Source organism: Rhipicephalus microplus, chromosome 3 (genome assembly GCF_043290135.1).
Source record: "Rhipicephalus microplus isolate Deutch F79 chromosome 3, USDA_Rmic, whole genome shotgun sequence".
Lineage (NCBI taxonomy): Eukaryota > Metazoa > Arthropoda > Arachnida > Ixodida > Ixodidae > Rhipicephalus > Rhipicephalus microplus.
The window spans coordinates 248,782,266-248,803,148 of record NC_134702.1 but is presented as its reverse complement, the minus strand read 5'-3'; the positions used below and the strand labels follow the sequence as shown (position 1 = coordinate 248,803,148).

Sequence of the window (20,883 nt, the reverse complement as noted above, 5' to 3'; positions counted from 1 at the left end):
TTTTCAAAAACCTGTCGCTTAAGTCACCCGGAATCAGCAGTAATATTTCAAGCAAGTAACGCTTTCCCTACACCGATTACTGCGGTAAAAAAGAGTCCACATCTTTCTTCAGAGCTGCTTGACACTGTAGCAACGCTTCTGCCGTGCGCATTCGTGGGTGGCTCTTGTACATATTGAATGTACAAAAATCACTCTCCGAAGCACACACTGTCGTCGTGAGTATTTCGTCTATGCATTCATTCAAGCCAACTGCCTGGGACCAAGCTTCAAATCCTGGTGCTCAATGCAGGCACAAGCATTTTGTGTTTCACCTCCGCCTGCTAAAATTCACTGCACAGGCCTCGAATTTGCGTATATTGAGAAGCCTCAGTCTCGTCTAGAACTTTTTTACTGTTCAGAATGCATTGCCTTCAGACTAAACAGGAGCAAGCGCTTTTTCTGGCCTCGTAGCACGTCCTTTTTTCCAGGAAAACAATATATGTCCGAACCGTCTTCGTAGAGGTGCCTTATAGAAGACTTTACTTCCTAGGTTAGGGGACGAATGGCTTTCCTTGATGGTGTGCTAAGCAGCTCAGAGTGTGACATGAGCTTCTGCACTTCACGCACTTGTCTTTCTGAGGAACCAAGAAAATTCATGATTTTCTCCCGGGACCGCAATTCATCTGCCAATGTAAAATGTGTATTTTCTTCTGCTTACTGTACTCTTGAGAAAACTTCTTTTTTAACCCTTCGATCAAGAATGCATAGTAATTTCATTTGAAATGCTCACTTCTTCGCTTCGCGGAAGTTGATGGTTAAGGCATACCAAGGTACGAGCACATCCTCACCTTCATTTTTTTTTTGAAGGCCAGAGACCTTTCTTTTAAAGTAGGGCACTCTTGGTTTCCATTTTCTTTTGCGTATAAGAGGGATTTCTTCCATGGCGTTGAGCGCTTGTTTAAAATTTTCTACAACTTGAGCTCCTGTGTTATTTGTGACTTTGAAACTCTGCTCGTCTAGATCAGTTTCCAGGCACAAGTGCTACGTAGTGCTTCTCCTCTTTGATCGATAACAGTCACGTATCTTGCCCTGGTAATGCCGTTCTCTTGGTACGAGGCTTAAAGAGAAATGTAGTTCGAAGAGCGCCGTGCTGATGATCGACGATTCACGATGGTTTTTGTTATGGTAAAGGAAAGAATTGGAGTATCATCGTGAACCTAGATTTAATGTGTACTTTTTAATGTACATTTGGTAGTGATGTGTGCAGATTGTACGGTCGTCATTGGTGTTCCTTGAACGAAGATTGATGAGTCGCCTCTCCACGCTGGTCAGATACTGCACCTCTAAAAGGTATCGCTTTTTGGTCTTAGTGGTTTTATGGCAACCTTTGGAACCCACAGAGCTCGGGGGTACACTGTAAATATTGTCCGTGAGAGGCACGGCAAACGTCGACTTAATGCTCACGGGTGCCTCTCAGTTCGTGGGAAGAAGCAATTGGCCGTGGATGCCAACGGACGTAGTGCTGTTATTGTAGGTACGAAGACTGCAATTCTTCAGTGGGCCTTATGGAAAAGTCTAGAAGTTGGCTGCATTGATCAGTTATTTTCTAGCCGTAATGCCACTACCAGGCCAATTTTCGGGGGGGGGGGGGGCACGATGTGTTGACAGAGAGCCTGGGTGCGTGTAACTAACATTCGTGTCTTCATAGTTCCTCTTTAATCTTTTTACTGTTATATGAATACTCTTGACGTGTTCCCGATACTGGAATCACCGTCACGCGCCATATAAAGTCCAAATAGATAACAGCCCCCGTAAATCGTGTGAAGGAACGCGACGAGCACCCCGAACGCGGCTGAAGCAAACGGAAAGCAAGCCGACCCATCTCAGCCGCATGAAAGGCTCATGCAATAAAACCACCGGCGTGCGAGGCATGTCCCTCTATTTATACTCAGGCAGAGAGGAAACGCCCTGTCTGTCTTGAGGAATGCCGGGACCACAAGAGGGAAGCTGCCATATAACCAAATGGGAAGATAGCCGCCAAATGTAAACTTGAAAAATTATTTTAATCCACGTAACAAAAATTGTAATATTAAAAGTTGGGATATCAAAAGAACTGCTTACTTGCTTTCCAGTTGAATATAAACATTACCTTTATTTGACCATCACGTGGTGGAAATTGGCCTCCATTTCGGAAAAGTGGATGTTCTTAGAAAATTCGTGATTTTTTTTCGTAAAGTTTTGCGACTTGAAGGGTGCAAATGTAATTTTTTTGCAAAATATACCTTCTATGAAGTGATTATTAAATTCCCAGATATTCAATAAATAGCAGTAATGCAATAGAAAAACTGCAAACATAACCCGTTTCGGAAAATTCTTGTTGGTGTATGTGGCCAAAATATTGCACTATTATTGTGTAGACTAAAACACCTTGCACAGGCACCATTACTTATATAAACTAAATTTGGTATTAAAAGGGCAAGTGACACTTTAAAAATATAAATTTTTTCCACAAACAACAGCCATACGATATTTGAATAAACTCGGAAAGAACTCATGTGACCACATTTTTTTCTTCCAAAAATATTCTAGTGATTCACTGCTTTCAATGCAGAAAATCAACAGGTTATTTCTTCGAATCGATTTGTGTCGTCGCCAAAATAGCTGGTATGTTTGGCGTAGAATGACTTCACTACGAACTGCACTGGCAGCGAGTAATGCTCCCGACTTGGAGCTAAAACATCACTGCTTTTGTGTAAGGAAAGAGTGGGATGAAAGGAGAAGTAGAAAAAGGGAAGAGAAGGGTCTGAATTCCTGCATCCTGCGTGCGCCTCGGAGAATGTAACGGCAAGGGTCACGTGCTGCCGCCGCGTGACAATCTACCAAGAGTACAACCAAATTACTCAGAAATTTGTGAACTTTCTTCAGCGGTACATTCGCGCCTTCCTAACAGAATTTCCGTGTTTTCGTTATTTTTTCATAATTTTCATTTTTTATCTCTTCAGGCGGCAGATAGTGAAATTTCTAGGGACCGCTACCACACGGAGTCCCTCACAATAATCGAGGGGAGTTGGGACGCAAACTTGTCTCGTTTTCTTCTTTCTTTTCGAGGAGAACATGCCACGCGCATTACCCCCCACCCCTTCTTTTTTTGGCACGACCACACAGGAGCCACAATTATTTGATATAACTGATAATGCGGCACAGCGGCATTATTGTAAGCAGTTTGTTTGGCCAAAGAGAGCATATAAATATTGGTGGTTTCATCTCATTATCATCAATAATATGCTGTTGAAACCAGTATCAATGTAATGGTGGGTTCCAAGCGTTTTTATGAGCTTGCGGGAATTTTTGAATTATTGTGATCCCTGTGATGTGACAATGCATATGTCCTATCATCACGCATTTCAGAGTTGTCAGATTGCACGTACAACAATAAATACAAAAACAACTGCGTTGAAATTAACAAAGCTGGTGTGCAATCTTTTCTTTTTTCATTCTCGGTAAGAAAGATTTTTTTTTCTGTTTTATTCGCTTCACAATAAAAAAGTGGTCGGAATTGCAGGCAAATGAAATTACGTATAAGTGTTTGCACAACTAAATGCGTAAGTTAATCTCTTCAGTCAAACAGCGGGTATGTATAATTCTATGGTGTACTTATGTTTTTGCATGCGAAAGTTAACTACGACAGCCTCATAATTTCTACGAACTGTCTTTTCTCAAGTACACAGATTATTGTACTGCATTGGAGGTTTAGCGAATACACCGAGCTTGTATCAAAACCGCAAAGCATGGTTTCAATATTGCTTCAACAAGAAATTCCTCAGAGCGTGGGCCCCTTTGCGACACCAGAACACTCACCATCGCGCGGCGATCCAGGCGGCCGTGCGTCGGCGGGCCGGCTCGCGATAACATCTCTCCGACGTGGTTACGTGATGCATGTACGCGGCGCTTCCTCCATGACGCGGCGCATCAAGGTCGTGCATGCGCGGCGATCGCCAGCCAACATGCGCGCTTGTCACGGCGGAACGTCGCGGTCGAAGACTCGTTAGAAACGACCATGTTCAACGTCGATTTGCAACACCAAGACGTGTATTCGTTGTCTTATTCTGATCGGCTAACCCGTGGTTGCGTAAAGTGAAACAATATGCCACCAGAAGTTTGAGCAAGGTGTCGTTAACATCACTGCTTCGAGTCACCATTTTGTCGGAGCTTTCCCGCCAAGCTGACCAGCGAACAAGTTTTGTGGATTTTGCTGTCAGGTAAGTCCTATCTTAAGCTCTCGTGAACTTTTCCCGCCTCGGCCTGTTCGACTGCCGTCAAAATGTTCATGCCTTGAAGTTTTACGCTGCTTTGAAGTCGCACAGAGGCTTACTCGAAAGCGGCTTTTTTTTTTTGTGAGCGCGGCTTCGGCGTACTTGCGAATTCTGTGCAACGGTGTCGCGTGCCCCTGACCGTGAAGTTACATACCAGGGGTTTAGAGGTGTGGGCTCGATAGCTGCTGTCACGTGTCGTGTAACAAAGCACATTGCATTATACTTGACAAAAATTCCTCAACATCCCGGGTAAGTGACCGAAGAAACTTCGCATCCCATCTTTTTCGATGCAGTTGCGTTATCAGGCGACACGACCGAAGTTCAGTTGGCGTGTTCCGTGTAGATAAACAAGCCACTTTGATTAGCAGGCGTGTGACAGCTGGGCTGTATCTGATTGCATTGTGGCACTTATGGATATTATCGCGGCATATTCTGCCGGCAGCGTTTATTTTAACGTTTGCAGGTCTTGAGCCAGCATTAGTTGCTTAAGTTACCTCCAGCTTGTTGTCCTTTTGGCTCTCGCTATTTTCGCAGTGTCCGTTAGTAATTTTTTCGTGTCAGTTGGGCGCCAGTAAGTTATGCTGTGGCGCATCGCGGCTCTCGCTATTTTGCTATCAAGAAAATATGTATTAAAGCAAGAACAAAACGAAAACACCATACGAAATACATCGCCTGATTGGAGCAACCCCGATGGATGCACAGCGCGTTAGCAGGGGCGCTTTCCATGCTCATAGGGCAAAAAGGGACGAAGAAGGTGCCTTCGCAGTAACGGTTTGGCAAGAGTGCCGGCACACCAACTCCGAGCAATATAGTCCCCGTTGCCGGGGCTATATCTACTTCCGTCAATATCCGCACCTTGTGCCGACAACTTTTTTCGAAGAAAAGCAGCTCACCCTGTTTCTGAAAGAAGAGGTTCAAAGTTCATTTAGCGGCTGCCACCTTTAACTGCAGCTCAATGAAAGACTTTGAAGGTCCCTGAGATATGCCATTGTCAGTGCTCTGAATTTTTGCAGTGATATCGCTAGCACTACTTGGTATAAGTAGTATGACTGTTGCTGGTAAATATACTGTAATACTATACTTTAAATATATTTTGCCGTTATCTTGATACCCAGCATCAGAGAAAAGGTGACACGCGGAAAAATCAACAACAGAGATTGAACATGAAACTGAAATATACTGGCAATTTTTTATTGAAACGCTTAGGTACTTAGCATTAGTCGCATGTCACTAATAAATGACCTCATTTGGCGCTGTCATTTGGAGTTAAAGCCAGCGATACTTGTTGGAATAGGTATACCTAAATTTGGCCAGACCACCTTGCTGTCTGTGCAACTTAAGGAAATTTCGGAAGCATCAGCTGGACAGCGAAGCGAGTGCAATACGTTGTCGTTTCACATTGGCCTAATAGTGTGCAAGTGTCAGTGAAATTCAGCACTTTGCTTGCTTTTTATTGATGGCACAGAATATATACTGTAAAATCCTAAGTGAGTGTTTCTGCCTTCTTTGGAGGATTTCAAATATGCGGCCGCTTGACTCCTCTAACCATTTTCACTCTTTTATACTGTTTGTGCGCCAAACTAAAACAGTTACTGCATGTGTGTGTGTAACTTATGAATAACAATGCTGCACTACCCCTCCCCCCTCTCTATCTTCAAAGACAAAATGCTGCTGCTATACTTGCTTTGTTTTGTTTGAATGCCTAAGTTATTTTGCTGCGTACTGCAGGTAGCAAGCAGAAGTACCCAGACGAACTGTGCAGTGCTGATCACATGGTGAGCCAAGCATCCCAAAAGAGGTGCTTATTCAGCATCTGTGGCTAACTCAAAGGTAATGTACAAAGCTCCATGTATTGAAGAACAGTGTTGCTTTGAGCTAGACATGTCGAAGTGAAATTATTGCAAAATAGGTTAGGGTGTATACAGTAACATCAGGTTGTATGCTACCTACCAACGTAACATTATTCATGCCAAAGTTTTAATTATGAGCAACCTTTATTTGAGGAAGAAGTGCAATGATTTCCATGAATGAGCATAGTTGGAAATTGCTGCACAACCAGTCACTGTGTTCCAAAAGGACTTGTTTTAGGGCTAGTTGGTGCATACCTGGTGCAGAAGACTGAGGCGCAAAAAACATAACTTGAAGCTTCTCTCCTGCTCTTCCTGCTTCACGTTATGTTTTTTGCGCCTCAGTCTTCTGCACCAGTCACTGTGTTTTTGCGCTCATTATTATGTGGGCTCCCACTGAAATCAAATTGTTTCAAATAAACAACAGTAGAAAGGCTCTTGCTAGCTATAATAAGGAATTATTGTTATCATAGTCTTTCGTTCCAATAAATTATGCTGTAGAAGATACTCCACCTATTTGGCACCATGGCGAGTGCGTTTCGTCTGGAAACGCGACTTGGTTTCGCAAATTGTTGCCTTTCTGTAGAATGGGGTACTGGCAAGTGGAATTTCGAAAAAGCTGTAAAACTTTATTGTTTCTTGCAGCAAGCATTGCTATCGTTCTTGTAAATTCATGCATAGTGTGAAGAATAGTGAGCCACCTTGAAATTTACAACCTTATTAGTGCAGTGTCTTGGACTGTCTTTACTGTATGCGATTTGTTTCTGTCAAACATAAACCTAGTTTTTACGATTTTTTTATCAATTGCAAATTTTCTGTGCATGTTTGCAAGCACACTTTCACCTCTGATGCTAAACAACATGCTTGAGTGATGTGCCTGATTCTTGTCTATAGATTTTTTAAAATACCGAAAATGAACTCTTCTACTTGGCGCAATTATTGGCTTGTGTGCACGTTCTATGCATCTAGATATAAAAATATAGAATGCAGCTGGTACATTGAATACTGTGTTCAGAAGCTTGTGTTTACTGCGAAATTTTGCTGGTGCCAAAATTTGTTGTAAGTGTATGTTGAAGCGAGTGGTAGCTAGCAATACTGCATTGTTACAGCTAATTGCAAAATGAAGCATTTTTCAGCTGCTCACGTAATCCGAGCAGATGTCGATCACCTTCACTGTGGTACGACATAGCCACAAAGTGCATGCATCTGCAACCTGCATACTAGGAACCTGATGTGGAGCAACGTGATGCTGTGATGGGGCAGCTGAGTGATAACTGGGTTTTCTCTGTCTATCAATATCATTAAGCAGCTTTGCTAAGTGCACTCGAGTAGATTTGGCAGGCACTTGCAGCTACAGTGTCAGTAGTAACAGCACAATTTAATAGCAGAATTTTCTAGCTTTACATAGAATTTTTCAGAAACTCCATTATTTTGTGACACCTTAACGTCACAGAATGGTAAGTCATTTCTTGGTGGTGGGACATTACAAGAATTATAGTTTCTTATATCATGCAAAATTATTTTAATGTTTTATACTGTATATAAATTACAACTGTTCAACTGCTTTCTCCCCAACTAAATCTTAACTTCTGCCGGATGGTCTCATGAATGAAAACAAGAAACCAGGCCAGGGAAAGCAATAAGGTGCTCCATTATAACAGAAAAGAATATTGCTGTGGTTCAGTCTATAGCTAAATTTTTTGAAGGCACCAATGTGGATTTCATGTGAGTGTTTACAGAGCCTAATTGTGTTGTGCTACTTTTGTTATCGCAGGAAGCACCTCCCAAAAGCAGTGCTACAAGGAAGTAAGCCACAAGTTCTTTTCAACGAACAGATCAGATGCCTGAGAGCCACGGGCCGGCTGCTTCTGGCCTATGCAGGCAGGGCAGCCACCACAGTAAAGTTCTTGCAAAGGTGTGAGACATTCCTAAGTTGCATAGAGTGAGCATGTTAATCGTCAGTTTTATAGCTCATACTTACATATCTGCAAAAGAATTTTCTGCACAGTGCGTTTACATTCTCTCAAAGTGCCATTAGAAAGCTTCGGCTCTGTGTTTCTTGTTATCACCTTCCAGACCATCTTGCTAATTCATACAGAGTGCTCCAGCAATCGCCTTCTGTGAGTATCGCAGAAACTAAATTTTTAAAAACAAATATTGTCACCCCTTCATGCCTGACCAGTGTATACTCCTCGCTAGGGAAGTGATGTGATTTTAAATTGACGGTCGGTTGGTTCTCTCTGCAATATGAAGTAGTGTTTTGGCCCTAAATTTACGCCGTATAGATTGTGTCATTGTGAGGCATGCTGCATATTTCTTTATCTATGCTATGTCTTGCACAGTACTTCCTCACTATGCTGATGTACACAGTGGCACATCAACGAGGTCTTGCTTAGTTGATGGCTGCATGTTGCTTGCACAATCATTGACGTCATGCTTTGTTGCCATGTGACTCTAGTGATGATGGTAACGTATGCGTACGCCTCTTCACGTTGAGAAAAGTGGAGAAGCCGAGTGAGAAACTGAAAAACAGCTACACTGTGTGTTTTACGGCTGTGACTTCATCATTTCATCATGTGAACACAATATTTGTGGCAACGTGCTAACATTTTACAATTTTGCAGTTATCAGAAATTTATACAGTGGAGTTGTTTAGTAACTTTTTACATTTCAATTATGATTGGTCAATTTATCCACTGCATGTCTTTGTTGATTTATATTTTGCGATGCTCATCTGTGAAATTGTCTCTAGCTTCAGGCAATATTCATGTGTTCATTATACAAAACATTCTGTATGTTCAATATGTACCATCAACAGCAAACGTTTGCGGGACACGAAATGTTCGATGAATCTGAATTCTAAATTTGTATAAGAATGTAATTTTGAAAGAATTATTACACACTGCACTTCGCATTCCGACTTATGCAGTCACCAGTCTAATTAAAAGCGTTAAGTACCGACGTAGCGGAAATTCGCATTTGTTGTCGATTCAGCATCTACCAAGCTTTTCCTGTGTATAGTAACTTCATGGATTTTTCATGGCACTAGAGCCACCTCCTTTCTCCGCTTTTGCAGCTACATAGCTGGTAGTTCATTGATTTGCTGCTAAGTTTACCTGATACCCACTCAAACAGTGCACCTAAAACATTGTTTTGGATGTACTTGCATCCATAAGTGTTAAAAATGATTAATCGTGGAGCATTTTTTGGTCCTATGGCTTTTACTTTTTGGCAACTTAACTGCTGTTTTTAGAGCAATGTGTAGATATTAAGATTGAGTCTACTAAGATTTTGCTCAAAAAAAAAAGCTGCACAGTTGCCGAGGTGCATGGCCTTCGCCACAGCCTTCTAGGTTACCAGAAATAGTTTCTGGACGGGTAATATGTGGCTCCTTGCTAGTTGCGTGTCTTGCTTTTACTTGGAGCTATTTTCATAGTCCTAAAATTTATCTTACGTCGCTTACAGGTGTGCTACTATGTGAACAACCCTCGCACTGAGTGGGTTTGATCTTTAGGGCAGCAGTTGCACTTTTAAAGGAGGCAAAATTGGCACAGGCCTAAGTGCTTTTGAATTGAAATTCACATTCGAAACGGCATTATTATTGTTATATTGATTGAACAAAGTGTTCATTCTAGATTGTATACATATTTCAAATAAGAGAGTTGAGCTGCTTAGTATGTTGGTATTCATGGTAAAAAGGCAGAGCATGCAAACATGGGCTCGATAGAGTAGTCAAGACACCGCAAACACCAACTGGAAAAGTTGACATTGAGCTAGAAATGATAAAAGGCAAGTGGAGATATCGATGAAGATGTCATGCTTGATGGTCTATGTGAGAATTTATTGCTCAGCATTTGATTTTATCATTGAGTTATTTGATGGTTGGCTTACACATGCACTACCACATTTCGCTATGCCAAGCCTCCACCATTAGATGCATTTCTTCATTTCTGTGCTTGTACTAAACTGCATGATTAGAATTTTGGCATAGGTTTACGTCGTGGTATAAAGATAAGTTTAAACAAGGCCCTCTGGTTAACTGCCTTATATGTTCTGTCAGTCTGCCTTCTCATTGTTGGCAATTGAAGTACCCTGACCCACCTGCGGTGATGTTTGTATGCCCAGTCTTTTCAAAGTATATACATATAATGTGTAAGAAAAATAGGTTATTGAGTGAGTATTAGAATGTTAAATTTATGTCTAGTGTAAAATGCTGTTTCTGTTTTTTAGGGGCGAAGCTCCTTAGGGCGTTGGCTGTGCGTCCCCTGTATGTAGCCACCTCTAGTTTAGTTCTTGCAGTGTTCACTAGATGGCGGTACCGTCTCCTGTATGTAGCCACCTCTAGTTTAGTTCTTGCAGTGTTCACTAGATGGCGGTACCGTCTCCTGTATGTAGCCACCTCTCGTTTAGCTCTTGTAGTGTTTACTAGATGGTGGTACTTGTAGCTGATGATGAAAAGATGCAAGATGTTATAAACTAGAAAGTGGTACTTGCAGTTGATGAAAGACGCGAGATCTTATAAAATTGAAATGATGTCACATATGGCGCGTCTCATTGGTTGAAGGCAATCGTTCGATTTAGTGCGGCGACGTACGCTAGGGGGAGCGATGTAATAAAATCGAGTGGGCAAAATGTACAGAGGATTCATGGTTTACCAGGTTTACCTCCGGAGCTTCGCCCACTCATCATCATTCACTTCGTGGATATGGCGGCACTTTTTCTGTCAGACTTTTCGCTTAACAATGACTGGGCATTACTTTGGAGCCTGCGAATGGGGTAGCATGGTTTCGAGACTGCTACATCATGAGGCCGAGAAAGTCAAGTTGGTTAGATGGGGCATGCTAGAAAAAGTTAAAAGTTTCTAATGTTTTTTTTGTTTTTTCGGCAGACATTCTACAAATACTGTCCCAAAGGCTGACAGAAGGCTGTACAGATGGACACACAGAAGCCGTCGGGCTGCCTGAGAAACTGTGTCTGAGCGTTAACCTGTAAGTATTTGCTAGTTCGTGGTCTTGTAATGTTAGTCTGTCAAGTGGTTACTGGACCATTTGCAATATTCTCCGAAATTGCTGCTTTGGTGCCTGAATGTGGGAAGAAGTTGTTCCAGCACAATTTTTTCGGGAAAAACTTTCGAATACAGCCGAGGCCTTAAATCACATGCTCAGATATTGAGTTATGAGAGAAAAATAACTGACACAAGATTGTTCCTTCTTGCTTTTACCACAGTCTTTGTTTTTTTTTTGTCACGCAGTTTATTCACGTACAGACCTACGGGAAGGCCGAGGAACGCCAGAAGAGCGAGGAACGCCAACAGGCCGAAAATTCAAAACAAACGCAAGCTCGGGTCGCGCGTGCATCAACGCTGTGTCTTGCCGTTTCATGCTGCTTCGTCGTCGTTCGCATAGTCCCTACATTGGCCCCCGGTGAATAGCGTAGCCAACCTGGCGACTTAAGGCGTAGTCACTATAGCGGGGTCGCAATACGGCTTCAGGCGACTCACATGCACAATTTCTCGGCCACGACGGCGTAAGTCATGAGACTGTGTCAATGGCTCAATCTCATAATTGACGGGTGACGTACGGGCGAGAATGCAGTAGGGCCCGTGGTATCGTGCCAGTAATTTCGACGAAAGGCCAGGAGTGCTCGGTGGAACCCAGAGCCAAACGAGAGCACCAGTCGTGAAAGTAGAGAGATGTCGGCCGGTGTCAAGCCGTAGCTTCTGGTGGCCTTGGTCCTTGGTTGTCAGTGAACGGGCCAATCGTCTGCAATCTTCTGCGTACCTGGCAACATCAGAAATTGCAGTGTACTCAGAGGAGTCGGGCGTGTATGGGAGGATAGTGTCCAGCGTGCACGATGTTCGCGTCCGTACAACAGAAAGAAAGGGGAGAATCCTGTTGTCACGTGCGTAGCGGTGTTATACGCATACGTGACGAATGGAAGGACAGTGTCCCAATTAGTCTGGTCTGAAGCTGTGTACATCGTCAACATATCACCGAGAGTGCGATTAAATCGTTCTGTGAGGCCATTCGTCTGCGGGTGATATGCTGTCGTCAGGCGATGAACCATGTTGCACTGAGCGAGCAACGCTTGAATGGCGTCAGACAAGAAAACACGCCCCCGGTCGCTCAAAAGTTCGCGGGGAGCACCATGGCGAAGAACAAAGTTGCGCAAGATGAAAAACGCAACTTTCCTCGCGGTTGCTGCGGGTAGTGCTGCTGTCTCCGCGTAACGCGTGAGGTGGTCCACGCCGACAATTATCCACCTATTTCCAGAAGACGACGTGGGAAGTGGTCCGTATAAGTCGATACCGACGCGGTCAAACGGACGCGCTGGACAAGGCAGAGGCTGAAGTGTACCGGCAGGGCGTTGCGGTGGGACTTTACGTCGCTGGCATGCAGTACAAGCGCGTACGTACTTGCGGACAAATGTGTACATGCCGCGCCAGTAGTACCGCTGACGTAGACGGTTGTACGTTTTGAGAGCGCCAGCGTGAGCGCTTTGCGGGTCGTTGTGGAGCGCAGTACAGATTTCCGGTTGGGTATCACTAACAGCCACTTCCTACATTCAGACGTGTAATTCCGCCGATAGAGTAGGTCGTCTCGAATAGCGAAATGTGTGGCTTGACGGCGGATAGTTCTTGACACTAAATTAACGAACGGATAAGTCAAAAAGGCGAGGAGTTGGGAAATCCACACATCTTTGCGTTGTTCCGATGCCATGTCTGTGAAGTCGATTGGTGTTATGACAGCTGAAGAAGGTGACGAGGAGGCTGGGTCAGCCGGTAGCGGCGAGCGGGATAGCGCATCAGCGTCGGAGTGCTTGCGGCCGGATCGGTATACAACACGAATGTCGTATTCCTGTAGGCGAAGCGCCCAACGACCAAGGCGCCCCGACGGGTCTTTGAGCGATGATAGCCAGCATAGAGCGTGATGGTCCGTGACGACTTCGAAAGGGCGGCCATAAAGGTATGGGCGGAACTTCGTCAAAGCCCAGACAATTGCAAGGCACTCTTTCTCCGTGACGGAATAATTACACTCGGCTTTCTTGAGGGTTCGACTCGCGTAAGCGACCACGTATTCTTGGTACCCTGGTTTTTGTTGAGCCAATACAGCACCAAGACCGACACCACTGGCGTCGGTGTGGACCTCCGTAGGCGCATCAGGGTCAAAATGTCGTAGAATTGGAGGTGATAATAATAACCACCAAAGCGCGGTGAAGGATTCGTCGCACTCTTTTGACCAAGCAGAAATGCCTTTGGAAGTTGTCAACAGGTTGGTAAGAGGCGCGATGATGGAAGAGAAGTTGCGCACAAATCGACGAAAGTATGAGCACAGGCCGATAAAACTTCGAAGCGTCTTGATGGAATTGGGCTTCGGATAGTCGGCCACGGCGCGGAGTTTCGCCGGATCCGGGAAAACACCCTCTTTGCAGACGACGTGACCCAGTATGGTGAGCTGACGTGTGGCAAAATGGCACTTCTTGATGTTAAGTTGAAGGCCAGCAGAGGTGAGACACGTGAGAATAGCACGAAGACGAACAAGGTGAGTGGAAAAGTCACGAGAAAAAATGACGATATCGTCTAGGTAGCAAAGGCACGTGTTCCACTTGTAGCCGCGAAGGATGGTGTCCATCATCCGTTCGAAGGTAGCTGGGGCGTTGCAGAGTCCAAACGGCATGACGTTAAACTCATACAGCCCATCAGGTGTTACAAATGCAGTCTTCGATCGGTCAGGATCAGCCATTGGAACTTGCCAATATCCTGAGCGTAAATCTAAGGAGGAGAAATATTCTGCCCCTTGCAAGCAATCGAGAGCGTGGTCGATGCGTGGCAACGGGTACACATCCTTCCGAGTTATCTTATTGAGCCGGCGGTAGTCGACACAGAATCGGATAGACCCATCCTTTTTGCGCACAAGTACAACAGGGGACGACCAAGGGCTCTGCGATGGCTGGATGACACCACGCTTGAGCATATCGTCGATTTGTTCGTTGATAATACGGCGCTCTTCCGATGAAACTCGATATGGTCGTTGGCGTAAGGGAGCATGAGTACCGGTGTCAATGTGGTGCGTGATGTTCGCTGTGCGACCCAAAGAAGGTTGAGCGCAATCGACGACAGAACGGAACTCTCGAAGAAGGGACAAGAGTTCGCTTCTTTGTGTCGGCGATAGCTCAGCGGCAACAGAGGGCTGGAATGAGTCTGGCGCGGGCACTGTGGCCACAGGTGGCGTCATAGCATTGAGCTGGAGGTGAGGTGCGTGTTCGGCGAACTCTAGAGGGCGCAAGAGGTCAACGTCTTGTATGTGACCCAAACATTCTCCGCGAAGTAAGGTAACTGGCGACGATAGTGAGTTCGCGACGAGCATGGCGGTAGCACCGGATTCCACGGTGAGTACGACAAAGGGCAGGTGTAGGCTATGGCGGCGGGTAAATACGCCAGACGGAGTGAACAAAACAGTTCCGGCAGGAGCGGCCGTACAGGTCAGGGCTACAAGGGCGGATGTTCTCGGTGCTATTTTCGTGTCTGCAACAACGACAAATTTGTAAGGTTCAGGAAGAGAATCCACAAAACAAGAGGTTGGCAGCGGTGTAAGGGCAACTTCTGCACGTGAGCAATCTATGATGGCCCGAAGACGCGAAAGAAAGTCCCATCCAAGAATGACTTCGTGGGAGCAGGATGCCAGCACAAAAATTCAATGGCATAAAGTTCACCTTGGATAATGACACGTGCAGTGCACACAGCTGTAGGTTCTATGCACTGCGAGTTGGCCGTGTGGAGCATCAGGCCCGAAAGAGGCGTCGTCACCTTTTTCAACTTGCGGCATAAGGGCTCACAGATTATGGAAACGGCGGCCCCTGTGTCGATAAGCGCTTGTGCCGCGGTCCCCTCAACATTGACGTCAATAACGTTTTGCGGCGAGAAAGATGGAGGCCTTAAGCAGTTCGAATTGTATGCTGCTGTTGCCTCCGGAGCTGCAGCGATCAGTTTCCCTCTTCCGTAGCAGGTCGGCGACGCATAGGTGACAGGGAGCGTCGTCGTGGCGATGGTGACCGATGGTTTGCGTAGGGTGGAGGACCGTCAGTGGTGTACCTTGATGGCGTCCTAGACGACGACGCCATTGATTGGCCGGCCCACGGCGTCGACTGGAGGGAGATCTCGGCGACAGTGGCGGGCGACGTGTCCAGCGATACCACAGGCAAAACAGATGGGCCTATTATCTGGCGTCCTCCAAGCGTCTGAGCGACGGTAAAATGGAGCTGAAGATCTCGCGTAGGGATACGGCGCCGCAATTGGCGTTGTAGGCACGACATAGGGTGGCGTGGCAGGTTGAGCATACGGCATACGCTGTTGCGTAGGCCGAGCAGCGACGGCGACGTACGTGAGAGGCGTTGTGACTGGTGGCTGCTGATGCACCGGCGGAAGGGCTTCAGCGACTTGGGTCCGAATGACGTGTTGGAGGTCCGGTGCCAAAGCTTGCGTGGGCTCATGTGTCAGTGGCAGCAGTTACAGCTGGCGCGCTACCTCTTCGTGGACGAAGTCCTTGATTGTCGAAAGCAGCGGCTGCTGGTCGGTAGGATGGGAAGCTAGGTGCAAGCTTGCGAGCGTGTCTGGCGTCGTGAGGGCTTGACGAGCAATTGCGCGCTGCCTACGCAATTCATCGAAGCTTTGACAGAGGGAAACGAGGACAGCAATGGTGGGGGGATTTCTCGCGAGCAACATCTGAAAGGCGCCGTCGTCAATGCCTTTCAATATGTGCCTGATTTTTTTCTTCCTCAGGCATGGTAGAGTTGATGCGGTTGCATAGATGCAACACATCTTCAATGTAGCCTGTGTAGGTCTCGCCTGGTTGCTGCGCACGGTGACGTAAACGGTGCTCGGCTTGAAGCTTGCGTGCCGCAGGTCGTCCAAAGACGTCCGTAATAGCCGTCTTGAATGCAGACCACGTAGTAATGTCAGCTGCGTGGTTATTAAACCAAAGTTGCGCGGTGTCCGCAAGGTAGAATGTGACGTAGCCAAGCTTACTTGGGTCGTCCCATTTGTTACTTGCGCCGACTTTGTCGTACCTCGCCAACCAATCTTCGACGTCCGACTCAGTGGAGCCCGTGAAGATAGGAGGGTCTCGTTGAGGATACACGGCCCCGCAAGTGACATGGACGGTCGAAGGTCCCACCTGGAGAGGCGTCTCGGTGGCCATGTTCGTGTCACGTAGAGGGGGAAGCTTACGGGAGCGAAGTTCCAGGTTTGTACGGGAGTCCACACACCTCCACCAGATGTCACGCAGTTTATTCACGTACAGACCTGCTGGAAGGCCGAAGAACGCCAGAAGAGCGAGGAACGCCAACAGGCCGAAAATACAAAACAAACGCAAGCTCGGGTCGCGCGTGCACCAACGCTGTGGCTTGCCGTTTCATGCTGCTTCGTCGTCGTTCGCATAGTTCCCTACATTTTGTCAGCAAAAATTCATGGCTATGTTAACGAAGTAGTTTTTGTTTCAATTTGTGCTAATGTTGGTCGTGAGGAAACATGGCAAAATGGTACTCGCCCATGACACGCAAGTTGCGAGATAGAGTCCTGGCTGTGGCAGCTGCATTTCTGATGGAGGCGGAAATGTTGTAGGCCGTGGGCTCAGGTATGGGTGCACGTTAAAAAAACCCAGGTGGTAGAAATTTCCGCAGCCCTCCACTACAGCGTCTCTCATATTCATATGGTGGTTTTGGGACGTTAAATCCCACATAGTAATCAAATCAAACATGGCGAAATGCAGTGTTATTCATATATGTCTCACAAGAGTAATTTTCCCTTGTAAATTAAAACCTTATGGTTTGGTTTAAGGGCATTTACCAAGAGATAAAAATACTTCTAACTCTAAAAATTGAAGACGCCTTCAAACATTTTTACCCTGGGTTCTTTGGCTGATAAGAAAGTCATTAGAACACCGTAATGGGTGAGCATTAAATTGAGAAGAAAGGCTTACTGTTCATATCTTAAAATTTTATTATACACTACATGACAGTTGTCTTATTATGGCAGAAGTTAAGATGATGATAGGGGAGGAGGGCTTGAATGAAAGTCAAATCATGAAAGAAAGTGTGTTCTTGGAGCCAATCGAGATGTTTCAAGATTAGGTTGTTTTGAATGTTTGAACAAAAATCGTTTGTCTAAGTCGTGTCAGTAACCTTGATGCGGTTTGCTGCTCTGGTAAATAGATGTCCTCTTGGCGAATCACTCATTTTTAGCATCATGGTCATAGCGTTATAAAACTGTTGAGCAGCCAGACCCCTGGTAAATGCCTGGTCCTCTGCAGCTTAAGTTTTGCACCCAGTATCTATACAATAGAAGCATTTGTTAAAGTTGAGGATCTGTAATGAATGTGTTGAGATGTATACCTGATGAAAAAAATCATTGAACGAATGTTAGAGCTTGTTATTCGACAACAGAACTTTTCATTACCGAGGCAGCAAACTGCAACGAGGGTTCTGCCACAACTTTTACAAATTGTTTTATTCAAACATTGGCTCAAACAACCCACTTAATTTAGAGATATGGCACAAATTCGAGGCCCCCCTTTTCGTGTTAGCTCCGGCCGTAATAAGCTATATAATTGTCATGTAGTGTTAATTGGATTTTAAAAACTATATATGCAAGCCTTGCTTCTGAATTTGTGCTCACCATTCGTGTTAATGCATTATTCATTGTCTTCATCAGGCTAATACCTCCACTATGATAAAATCAGTAAAGCGACGTGTACCCCTCCAGCACTCTGTCACGCACAGTGACGGATTGCTGGATGGGTTGAGGCGATGGAAACGACAAGAAAGTCCTAATCCTCTTATCTCAGAGCTCCTGTTTCTCGCTCTAAAGGTGCCGTTACACTATGTTCCCTGCCACACGTAGGCCTTTGAAGTGGTCTACAATGTGCTTTGTTTTGTGTAACATTTTATATTATAATACAAAAACCTTTTGTTCACCCCACATAGTATTGTGGGGTGAACAAAAGGTGCTAGTAGTTGCAAAAATTGAACTGCCACATCATGTTACTAATTAAACGGAATTTGTTATACTAGTCAAGGAATTCTTTTGCAGTAAGATTATAGTGTGTTTAACATTGAGTTCTTGTCTACTATATCATTAGGTCTTCGTAGCATTCTGCTGCTCGTTCTACATGCGATCAGCTGTTGTCCAGAAATACCGACTGCTCTTGTGATTCATGAAATAGTAGTGTGAACAGAGGTGATGTATGTAGTACACACCATAGTGGTTTACACTTTGAAAATTGCTGCTGCTACTATAGTTCTTTTTTGTACTTACTTTTCAGACTTACAGAAAGGAGCCAAAAAGAGCTGTTCATGGGCCATGCACACAGTTTTATTAGCGGGACTTTAGCACTTTTGACAATTATGTTTCTGAATACATCTCTCAAAGTTGTGTTCAAAGAAGTATGTAGTAGTGAATTTCATTGTTCATTTGGCATGCTGTAGCAGGTATGACTCACACATCTGCGAGATAACGCAGCACAGTGCTTACACACAAACTACCCCCACATGCATTTTGAATTTGTGGCTTGACTGTAAATTGTTTACTTTGACCTTGCACAACCAATAATAACAAAATGACATGAAAGCTTTGCCTTCTCTGTAGGTATTGTTCTCAGTATATGCTGGCAATAAGTGTGCAAAGTTCAACCAGTCCACTGGTCACATATTTTCTTGCAAACATTTATAGGTAGAAGGCATGGGTTGTTGGAAGCTGATACATGGTAACGAGTGGACCGCGACTCCAGAAGTTTTCTGCTTTCTCACCTTCGTACACGAGGTGCCAGAGTCAAATTGTTCAGGCAGCAGCTTTGTCTTATCACTCAGCCGCGTTCAACAAGCTCTGTGTCAAAACGAGTTGCATGGAAAACCTAAGCAACATCCTCTTTACGTCCTTTAGGTTTCGGTGACCATTTTTTGTTTTGCCCATGAAAGTTGTGTCACAAATTTTGCATTATACCTTACAGATGACCTAACATAAACTTTCAGTGCTTTTTGGTATACTTTGGAGTATACGTTCACGGACCGCACATCTGCGCATTATCAGAGGAAGGTCTTCTACAAAGTACACTAGGGTATTGGAACGCCACTCCTATTGACAAAATGGGCAGAAAGAGTTCAGAGGTTTAAAGACTGCAAAGGGGGAGTGTGCTGTTGCCACCAGGGCAGCTTGTTCCAAGACTGAGTTTAACTGCTGGACAACGAGGCATAGCTTCTATATAAACAGTGCTTGAGAGTGGCTTGGAGACAGATCGGGGGGGGGGGGGGGGGAGACTTGGAATATTGGTTGTTTTCAACCATTACCTTGCAAGAACAGGATGTTCACGAGGATGTACATTCCTTAGGAACTGATCAACCTTCAGTGACTTGTTGTCAATATAAGCTGCAACTGCGGTCTGCATAGGGGGGAACACTTTGATGCAACTTTATTAAATGCAACCCGAAGTAAACTTTTTACACTCATTAATTCTCACATGGTTTGGAACATCTTTACATGTACAGATTGGCTAAGCAAAAAGAAATTTGCAAAATGGGGGAAGGCAGGATGCTATGCGAACCTAGCTCGTGTAAATGTTTGGCCTTGTTGGTGTAACATTTTTTAGAAAGTTCAGCTTAGCACTTCAAATCACAAGGATGGGACAGGCTTGTGTAGGTTCGGCCTGTCCCATCTTCATCGTTTCAGTGCCGTGATTAGCTCTATAAACCTGTCATGTGCTCTTTGTGCCTTTGTTTGCTGCACGCTTCATTCTTGTGTTTTTTGTGTAGAGTTCAGTTCAACTGGACTCCTGCTCAATTTGGTGTTGTGTACATAACAAACAAGTACATTATGGAGCAAGCCATGATTGACTGCATTCATTCTACAAAATCATGCTACCCGTGCAAAACATATAGTGCATTGTAATCTTTCTATGAACCCTGTGTTGCATATGAGGGTGAACTTGCAGATGAAGGTGTGCCCAGAAACTAAATTAACAGCGTGTCCAGCCAACAAAACTCTCCGTAAAACCACACAAATAACTCACATTCACAGGCACGCAGAACTTAAATGAAATCCTCTATTGCTATATTTTGCAAGCAGGCTGCATGCTTGGCACAGCTGTGGTGCAGCATATTGTTGTGCGGAACAATACAGCAGACTGTTGTGTGGAACAATACAATCACTTTTTGTATTAGTTGCAATAACGTATAGAATGCGTAAGAACGCCTTGTTCGAAGAAAATTGATGTATTTTGATCACGGAATAATATCTGTTGCCTTAATAGAGTGACGAACTGTTCTGTGGTAACTGTGCTGAAGCATGACTTCCGTGAAGAAGCTACTTCTTAAGGAGATAGTTGTATTCTTGCTCACAGAATTGCTCGGTACCACTATACCCTGAGCATTTTCCGTGATGAAGGATCCTCATTTTGTACAGTGTAGTTCTCTGAAGGAAGAGAAAAGTGATAAATTTTGAATAAAATTCAGATAGCGGCACCACATAGTATATATCTGGAAGCAACCCTCAACCCTCCAAAAACATAGAGCACATACCCACGCTAACTATTCTTCAGAAAAACATAAGGTAAATAAATACGCATGTTTGCTAGATCAGTTTTATTATTATTCAACGTCATCTTATGGCAAGTGCACCGATCACTGATCTAGACTTGTACAACTGTCTATTTTTATGAAATGAGCATATTTTGTAAAGTATTCAGCTCACCTCCATG

The 20,883-nt window shown here is 44.7% G+C and overlaps 1 long non-coding RNA gene across 1 annotated transcript; it reads left to right on the top strand.

Annotated features, from left to right (window-relative positions):
• Window positions 1–3,864: 3,864 nt before the first annotated feature.
• Window positions 3,865–20,647, top strand: LOC119159842 (uncharacterized). The gene is made up of 5 exons (XR_012894514.1): window positions 3,865–4,238; window positions 6,021–6,122; window positions 7,914–8,054; window positions 11,028–11,127; window positions 18,457–20,647. It is a non-coding gene; the product is annotated as an uncharacterized LOC119159842 (long non-coding RNA).
• The last annotated feature ends 236 nt before the right edge of the window (window positions 20,648–20,883 follow it).